This window comes from Ictalurus punctatus, unplaced genomic scaffold, assembly GCF_001660625.3.
Source record: "Ictalurus punctatus breed USDA103 unplaced genomic scaffold, Coco_2.0 Super-Scaffold_100056, whole genome shotgun sequence".
Classification (NCBI taxonomy): Eukaryota; Metazoa; Chordata; class Actinopteri; order Siluriformes; family Ictaluridae; genus Ictalurus; species Ictalurus punctatus.
In genome coordinates this window covers 2,629,539-2,638,433 of record NW_026521088.1, presented here as the reverse complement: position 1 = coordinate 2,638,433, position 8,895 = coordinate 2,629,539, and the positions used below count along the sequence as shown (strand labels likewise).

Here is an 8,895-nt window from a genome sequence, read left to right as displayed (position 1 = left end):
CTGCCTCACGAACGTCGCAATTCATGCCCCCCTTTTCCACAGTCGTTGTGTATATCCAGGTAAGGATAAAAGTTACATTTCCATCCATCCATCTTCTATACCGCGTAATCCTACTCAGGGTCACGTGTAAAAGTTACATTTTCCAAAGAAATTTAACTCGCTGGGACGGGCAGTCCATAGGTAGTCGGTACCTAGCCGCCCAAGGATTGGATTGCATTGCGACGGCTCGACTATGGAGTTGTCCCGTTCTGTGAGACCTTTGGGCCGTCTCGCCGCATCGTCACCCTTCAGTTTATATGACGGCACAGCTCATACCCCAAGACTTGAATCAAATCTATTTGAGAAGCAGTCATCTAGTCGGCGAACACGAAACCCTCATTTGCATAGTTTTCGTTAAACGATGCGGGCCTCGGGCGAGGTGGCCGAGAGGTTAAGGCGATGGACTGCTAATCTGTTGTGCTCTGCACGCGTGGGTTCGAATCCCATCCTCGTCGCAAGCTTCTCACTTTGCCTCCGCTTTCCAGCAAAGTCTGGCTTTGTTGCAGTCTGTCTCACACCTACAAGGCCTACAACCGGGAAGCTTTGTACAGGTCCCTGAGCTGGCACTAGAGAGGGTGGAGAAATGTGAAGAGCTAGCACTGTGGCTACGTGTTTCGCGACCGTGAGCTGTATTTCAATGCTTTTTGGCCACAGCTGCTGTAAGGCTCTTGCGTCTCTGGAGGTCCGTCAACGCAGAACGCATTCCGCAGTCCAGACGACAGGGGCAAAGAACCTGCACCGAAACCTCTTTTTTGCTCCACACACCGGGATGTAATTTCATACGCGTGAGCTATGTCAGCAAGAGGTTAAGGTGATGAGCTGCCAATCCGCTGTGCACAGCCCATGTGGGTTTGGACCCTATTTTTCTTGTAAAGACCTTGCTTAAGCGCATTCTGTAAAGGAAGCGTGCGTGGTGCAGACACTGTTGGCGTCTGCATGAGCAGTTAGTCTGAAGGGAAATTAGGGTCAGGTGTTTTCAATCAACGGGATGACAATCAGGTGTGAGTGAGCACCCTGTCTTATTTGAAGAACGGGGATCTATCAAAGTCTGATCTTCACAACACATGTTTGTGGAAGTGTATCATGGTATGAAAAAGGAAGTTTGTGAGGATCTCAGAAAAAGAGTTGTTGATGCTCATCAGGCTGGAAAAGTTCCAAAAAAAAAAAAAATCTCTAAAGCGCCTGGACTCCCACCAATCCACAGTCAGACAGATTGTGTACAAATGAAGGAAATTCACGAGCATGGTTACCCTCCCCAGGCGTGGTCAGCCAACAAAGATCACTCCAAGAGCAAGACATGTAATTGTCCACGAGGTCACAACGGATCCCAGGGTAACTTCTAAGCCACTAAAGGCCTCTCTCGCGTAGGCAAATGTCAATGTTCCTGAGTCCAGCATAATGAGTACACTGAACAACAGTGGTGTGCATGGCAGGATGGCAAGGAGAAAGCCACTGTTTCCATAAAGAACATTGCTTCCTGCATGCAGTTTGCTAAAGATCACATGGACAAGACACAAGGCTACTCGAAAAAACGTTTTGTGGACAGGTGAGACCAAACTAGAACTTTTTGGTTTAAATGAGAAGGGTTATGTTTGGGGGAAGGAAAACACCGCATTCCAGCATAAGACCGGTATCCCATTTCTGAAAAATGGTGGTGGTAGCGTTGCAGTTTGGGCCTGTTTCGCTGCATCTGGGCCAGGACGGCTTGCCATCATTGATGGAACAATGCATTCTGACTAATACCAGCAAATTCTAAAAGAAAATGTCAGCACATCTGTCCGTAAACTGGATCTCAAGAGGAAAGTGGGCCGCGCAGCAAGACAACAACCCTAAGCACACAAGTCGTTCTACCAAAGGATGGTTAAAGAAGAATAAAGTCAATGTTTTGGAATGGCCAAGTCAAGGTCCTGACCTTGATCCAGTAGAAATGCTGCGGAAGGACCTGAAGCAAGCAGCTCATGTGAGGAAACCCACCCACATCCTAGAGATGAAACTGTACTGTAATGAGGGATGGGCTAAAATTCCTCCAAGCTGACGTGCAGGACTGTCAACAGTTACCGGAAACGTTTGTTTGCAGTGGTTGCTGCACACCGAGGTCACACCAGATACTGAAAGCAAAGGTTCACATACTTTTGCCACTCACAGGTATGCAATACTGGATCATTTTCATCAATAAATAACTGACCATCTGTAGTGTTTTTGTCTGGTTTCTGTAATTAGGTTCTCTTTATCTACTTTTGATACTTGTGTGAAAATCTTACGATGTTTTAGCTCCCGGTAATGAAGATGTATAGAAAGCTCTAAAGGGTTCACAAACTTTCAAGCACCACCGTAAGTGGGATGTAAGGTCGTGGCAGAAGAGCTCTTCCGCAAACACTACCGATGTGACCGTGGAGCATGGGGTCTTAAGCCTAGACGAATCGCGTCCAAAAGACCACGCCTTAGCTCTGTCTTCAGCTGGAAATGGTTAGATGTCTCCGCCAGAGCCGGTTAAGCGAAAGGCACTTGAGTCTCACAACAGCCCATTTGTCGCGCCCATGCCAGATTTCTTGTCGTCCGGCGGAATGACCCGGTCACCTTCTTACCACGAACGGGTTTACCACCACGCCGGCCTGCGGGTAGCGTGGCCGAGTGGTCCAAGGCGCTGGATTTAGGCTCCAGTCTCTTCGGGGGCGTGGGTTCAAATCCCACCGCTACCACGGTCGTTAGCTTGCGGTGGGTGATGTCTCGTCTCCAAAGGCTTTGCGCAGGTTTTCTCCCACGCTTTCATGCTATACACCACGTAGCATGCTGCCTCACGAACGTCGCAATTCATGCCCCCCTTTTCCACAGTCGTTGTGTATATCCAGGTAAGGATAAAAGTTACATTTCCATCCATCCATCTTCTATACCGCGTAATCCTACTCAGGGTCACGGGTAAAAGTTACATTTTCCAAAGAAATTTAACTCGCTGGGACGGGCAGTCCATAGGTAGTCGGTACCTAGCCGCCCAAGGATTGGATTGCATTGCGACGGCTCGACTATGGAGTTGTCCCGTTCTGTGAGACCTTTGGGCCGTCTCGCCGCATCGTCACCCTTCAGTTTATATGACGGCACAGCTCATACCCCAAGACTTGAATCAAATCTATTTGAGAAGCAGTCATCTAGTCGGCGAACACGAAACCCTCATTTGCATAGTTTTCGTTAAACGGGGCGGGCCTCGGACGAGGTGGCCGAGAGGTTAAGGCGATGGACTGCTAATCCGTTGTGCTCTGCACGCGTGGGTTCGAATCCCATCCTCGTCGCAAGCTTCTCACTTTGCCTCCTCTTTCCAGCAATGTCTGGCTTTGTTGCAATCTGTCTCACACCTACAAGGCCTACAACCGGGAAGCTTTGTACAGGTCCCTGAGCTGGCACTAGAGAGGGTGGAGAAATGTGAAGAGCTAGCACTGTGGCTACGTGTTTCGCGACTGTGAGCTGTATTTCAATGCTTTTTGGCCACAGCTGCTGTAAGGCTCTTGCGTCTCTGGAGGTCCGTCAACGCAGAACGCATTCCGCAGTCCAGACGACAGGGGCAAAGAACCTGCACCGAAACCTCTTTTTTGCTCCGCACACCGGGATGTAATTTCATACGCGTGAGCTATGTCAGCAAGAGGTTAAGGTGATGAGCTGCCTATCCGCTGTGCACAGCCCATGTGGGTTTGGACCCTATTTTTCTTGTAAAGACCTTGCTTAAGCGCATCCTGTAAAGGAAGCGTGCATGGTGCAGACACTGTTGGCGTCTGCATGAGCAGTTAGTCTGAAGGGGAAATTAGGGTCAGGTGTTTTCAATCAACGGGATGACATTCAGGTGTGAGTGAGCACCCTGTCTTATTTGAAGAAGTGCATGGACTCCACCAATTCACAGTCAGACTGATTGTGTAGAAATGAAGGAAAATCAATCAATAAATCAATCAGTCAGTCAGATGTTTGCTTATACTATTTAAATAGGCCCCATTTGGTGGCATCTGTTGCTTACAGCCATACCACTCTGACAAAGCCTGATCTCAGAAGCAAAGCAAAGTTGGGCCTGGTTAGTTATTGGTTGGGAGACTGAATGGGACTACTAGGTGCTGTAAGCTTTTCATTTAGATAAGTGTTTTAAGCACTTTACTTTCTCCTGACATTGAAGAATATTCATTACTACACCAAAGCAGCCTCCAATTCCTACAGTTTTCTCCCATACATGATAGATGAACTCTAGTGCTACCTAGAACAACCTCCTGGAACTGATCAACTTTATTAAAATCCGGTGGAATTGGGCCATTTTCATGTTGTTTTTCAAGACAATTTTCATATCCAAATGTTCAGCAATTACCATGAAACAGTCCATTTCTGAAAGTCTCCGTATAACCTGTTATAGGAGATGGTGTGGAGTTCTCAAATAAAAATTTTTTATTTATCCAGGAAGTTTTCAAACAGAAACCCAGACAAGAACTCAAGGCTTCCATGTTTTTTGACATCCTCAGAAAGATGGGTTAGCCCATGTACATTGTAGATAACAAATTCAGGACCATACAACTCACTAAAATGCTTTACAAATGACACTAGCAAACTGTGAGCAAAGTCATTAAGAATTATACAAAGAGTGGATTGGAGAGTATAAAGATAGCAACAGATAATTAAAATTGCTGTACATTGGTTATGACAACACATCAAGAAGAACCACTGGACTTGTGTATAACAGAAACTGTCGCAATTTTGTTGCTTTCCACCTCAGTCTTTCTGAGAATTGCCTGGGTTTCCTAGCAAAGTCCTCAGGAATATAACGTCTCAAGCTAACAAGTGTGTCTGAGATTATAACACTTTGGCGAGCAGACAAATGACAACATAAAGGCCCTGAAGCAAGCCATAAGTCCAGCAGTTTTCACATAACACCAAGACATACAAGGTGCATGTAATCATGTGGAAAGCATGATACCATGCCAATTCCTGCAGCTTTTAAAAGAGATGTTTCAGTATGATGGTCTTCATCAGACATGTTGATAAAAGACTCATCAGTCCTACGTGGGCTGTTGATCTCAGGAAAGGTCATTCTATGGTTGATGTACACACCAGACTGGATGCACTTGTCACAACCTGAATAACCAGTATGTGATTTAATTCCCTTTATAAAAGCTCTAGCTGGAGCATCACACAGGATAGATGTGACATTTAGGAAAAATTGCTTCCCATTTATGGCAAATCCCTTGCTTAACCCTTGCAGTTCACTGACTAGATCTTTCAAATTCATCAGTTTGTGATGTTGGCTTTGATTTACCACAGAACAGAGCAATGACAACTGGTTTCTTAGTATAACCCTGCAGTAACCCTATAATTGGCCAAAACTACAAAGACGAACTTTTAAACAGTGGTAAGACATCCATGTTCAGTTGAAGTTCGAATTCATACTTCTCTAGAACAATAGACCAGATTCTTTCCATGGTTTTGGACAAAGCTTTAAGAATACCAACATAATGATATGTGCCACCAGCAACACTTTGGATATTAGATGAAGTTATCTCGTCATCTTGCACTGCAGCACCAAAATCATTTTCTCCTAAATGACTTCCAAATGAAGTGAGCATTACATTGACCTTTTTTACTACTCTTTTTCTAACATTCCATCCATCCATATTTTTGTAATGACCTGTCTGGTGCTGGTTCCAGTGTTGACTGTCGCACATTTAAAATCTGTATCCCGTGTTTATATGTTTCTGTAAAGCTGCTTTGAGGCAACGTCTATTGTTAAAAAACGCTATACAAATAAAATGGAACTGAATTGAAGTAACAGCGTGGTTTTGTACAACCAAGAATATAAGTCTGTCTCCTTTTCCCTTTCCTTATCGACAGTAGGAAATGCAACATACACATACAAATATAATATTTGTACACATGCAAGACCATATAAGGCTGCTTCAGTAAAAAAAAGGGGGGGGGGGTCAATTAAAATGAAATATGCAATTACCCATTATATTCTTGGTTTTAACTAGAGATGCACCGATGTATCGGCCGATACCGAAAGGCTATTTTCATCTATCCATAATTTAAAAATATCTGATAATCCGACAGCACAAAAACTCTAGAAATTACTCAGAAAGTATTGGAGTTTATGGCGCTTGATGATCAACCATGCTCTGTAGTGAAGGACATGGGATTTCAGCGACTGGTAAAACACCTTGAGCCTCGCTACACTTTACCGAGTCGGCGTCATTTCACATTCGTCTGCTTACCGGAGTTATACAACCGTATGGCAGATCATATTCACGAGCTTCTTCATAACCACTCCGCGATGAACTTCACAACAGATGTTTGGTCTTCAGATGTAAGCCTGACGAGTACGCTTAGTCTCACTGCTCAGTGGCTCCATTGTGACTTTAAACTTAAAGTCTTGCTTCATGCACAAGAACTTCCCGGTTCTCACACTTCATAAGAAGCACCCGAATCGCGTTGTAAATCGCGCTGCTCGCAGGTGAACTCTCGCGATACTCATGGGCAGAACGGGAACTCACATTCCTGCTTCTTAAAGGGCCAGCGGAACATTTTATCCCTAGATGAGAAGGACATCTGTGCATACTGCATGGACAATACACTTAATTAAGGGCTTTAATAACCAGTTTCACAATTGGAAGGTTGTCTTCTTTTTCACCTGGTTATTTATATATAAAAATATAAAGTATTTAGCATGTTTGTATTTAGTTACTTCTGTTTCTAAATAAATAAGCATTATGTAATCAAATCACAAGTCTGTTTTGATTTAATGGTCAGAAGCTATACTATTTGACGAATAACCTAAAATCACAAACATGATACTTGTAAATAAAATCATTTCATATATGCAATTTATTAGATCCTTAAAGTAAAAGAAAGCTAAATAGTGAAAAATATAATTGTTGGATTTATGCGAATGGATGACAATAACTTGCTAATAGTCCATCAACTTAATCTTTCTAATGGCATGTGCTCCAGTCAGTGTTGTTCATGGGGAATTTATTCTACAACTTCTACAGTTGTAGTGAACTTCTACAGTGAAAAAAACCCAATCCTTTAAAAAACAGTTAATGAAGCTGAGGCTCGAAGGCAGGTCGCTGGCATAGAAAGTCTGCTGTTACCGCTGCAAGTACCAGAAGTCACTGACTGCAAAACTGTGTTTACAAGAAGAGTCACTGCATTCATCAAAGTTGATGGGATAGAGTTCTGCTGCGCTAGCGGTGTGGATGAAAGGGCTCTTGCTTCATTTTGTGCTTATTTTGTCTTCAATTCAACATATCCATCTCATTTGAAGAACACTCTGATTTCTCTTCAGCAATATGTTTTGAAACTTACTGTGGATGGTGACAAGCCTCTACCTACTCCAGTTACCAGAGTAATCAACCTCTTACAGTAATATCTGCCAAAAATGCCTCGTCTATTCTGTTGTCCTAAATGCTCTCGGAGAACGATTGTCAAATTAATCCTCATTCATGCACATGAGGCAAATTTTTCAATAACTTGTGATCTTAATGACTGTCAGGGGACCTTTTCAAAGTAGGAGTCCTTTAGATGTTTTTTACATGTGTTTACCAAAAGCATAAACACACTGTTTTACAACAGACTATGTTGCTGATGATCCTCAGCATTTGCGATGGTGCAATGACAATGGTGCTTTTTAAGTTTCCAAGTATCCCCTTGGGTCTAAACGTAACAAGCAAAAACTGTGTGCAATCTACTATAAAATTGGAAATATGGGTACAAGGTATTGCTCTCAGTTAAAACATTCATTTAGCTTTACTTCCTTTTGTTATCATTATTATTCATACTGTGTGAAATGTCAGGATGAGTGGACTGTCCTCTCACCAGGTGAGGAGGTTGATTACCAGGCACTAGATATATACAATGTTGTTGACAAATTACTTATTAGCACTAGATATTCTTGCTGAAGACAAAACAGCCCCACTTTATATTGATTTTATTCCTCACCCTTTAATCTATCTTTCTTCTTATTCTTCTTCTCGTTATTGTTATTATTATTATTATTAGAGTAGTAGCCTAGTAGTATTCCTCTTAGCATAGGATTAGGAAGTGATTTCTAAAAACTGTCAATCACACCTTCATGCTAACTCTGTACATGATGTCAATGGTTCACTGCTACTCTCTTTCTCTCCGTAGATACTTACAGGGACCCTCGACTTTAAGTCTTTTTATTGCAAAAGCAACTGCTAAAATAATTATGTGCAGATGGAAAAAAAAATTATTAGGCTAAGCAAATGTTCTGAGTTCTTCTTCCTAGCAGTTTTTGTCATGTATATGTATTTCATCAGCGCTACTACGAGTTTCTTTTTTTTTTCCCCTGTAACACTAATATAACCTTATTCTGTTTAGTCAGAGTGCGTGAGCATTGGTGGTATGGTGGTGAGCATAGCTGCCTTCCAAGCAGTTGACCTGGGTTTGTTTCCCGGCCAATGCACGGATTGTAACTTGGAGCCTCTCGTGGTATTTCATGGTAGTTGGCACAAAGGAAGGAATCACCTACTTGACAATAAGTTGGTCAACAGAATGTGCTTCTCTGCAGTCCACCTACAACTCTTTCTGCTTCCCTCTTGAATTCTTAGTGCTCTCTTTGCTGTTTGTAAACACATCATTATCCAACAGGGCACGTTTGACCAATGAACAGGGGCGAAAATGTAAGAACATGCATCTGTCTTTTGTTAGCGACAAGCTAGCATGCAAACTGTGATGAGAGGTGTACATTTTCCGCGATCAGCCATCTATATAGTCAATGTTTTTATTTAATAAGCAAATATGTCTATATGCTGATTGGTCTTAAGCAGCGTTGTCCAATCTTCAGGTTTTCGTTCCAATCTAGCAGGAGCCACACCT

General features: G+C 43.0%; 3 non-coding genes across 3 annotated transcripts; all 3 read left to right on the top strand.

The window, feature by feature from the left end:
* Positions 1–412: 412 nt before the first annotated feature.
* On the top strand, positions 413–494 carry trnas-gcu (transfer RNA serine (anticodon GCU)). Its single transcript has one exon. It is a non-coding gene; the product is annotated as a tRNA-Ser (tRNA).
* A 2,162-nt stretch (positions 495–2,656) lies between these two features.
* Positions 2,657–2,738, top strand: trnal-uag (transfer RNA leucine (anticodon UAG)). Its single transcript has one exon. It is a non-coding gene; the product is annotated as a tRNA-Leu (tRNA).
* Positions 2,739–3,241: 503 nt separating this feature from the next.
* trnas-gcu (transfer RNA serine (anticodon GCU)) lies at positions 3,242–3,323 on the top strand. Its single transcript has one exon. It is a non-coding gene; the product is annotated as a tRNA-Ser (tRNA).
* The last annotated feature ends 5,572 nt before the right edge of the window (positions 3,324–8,895 follow it).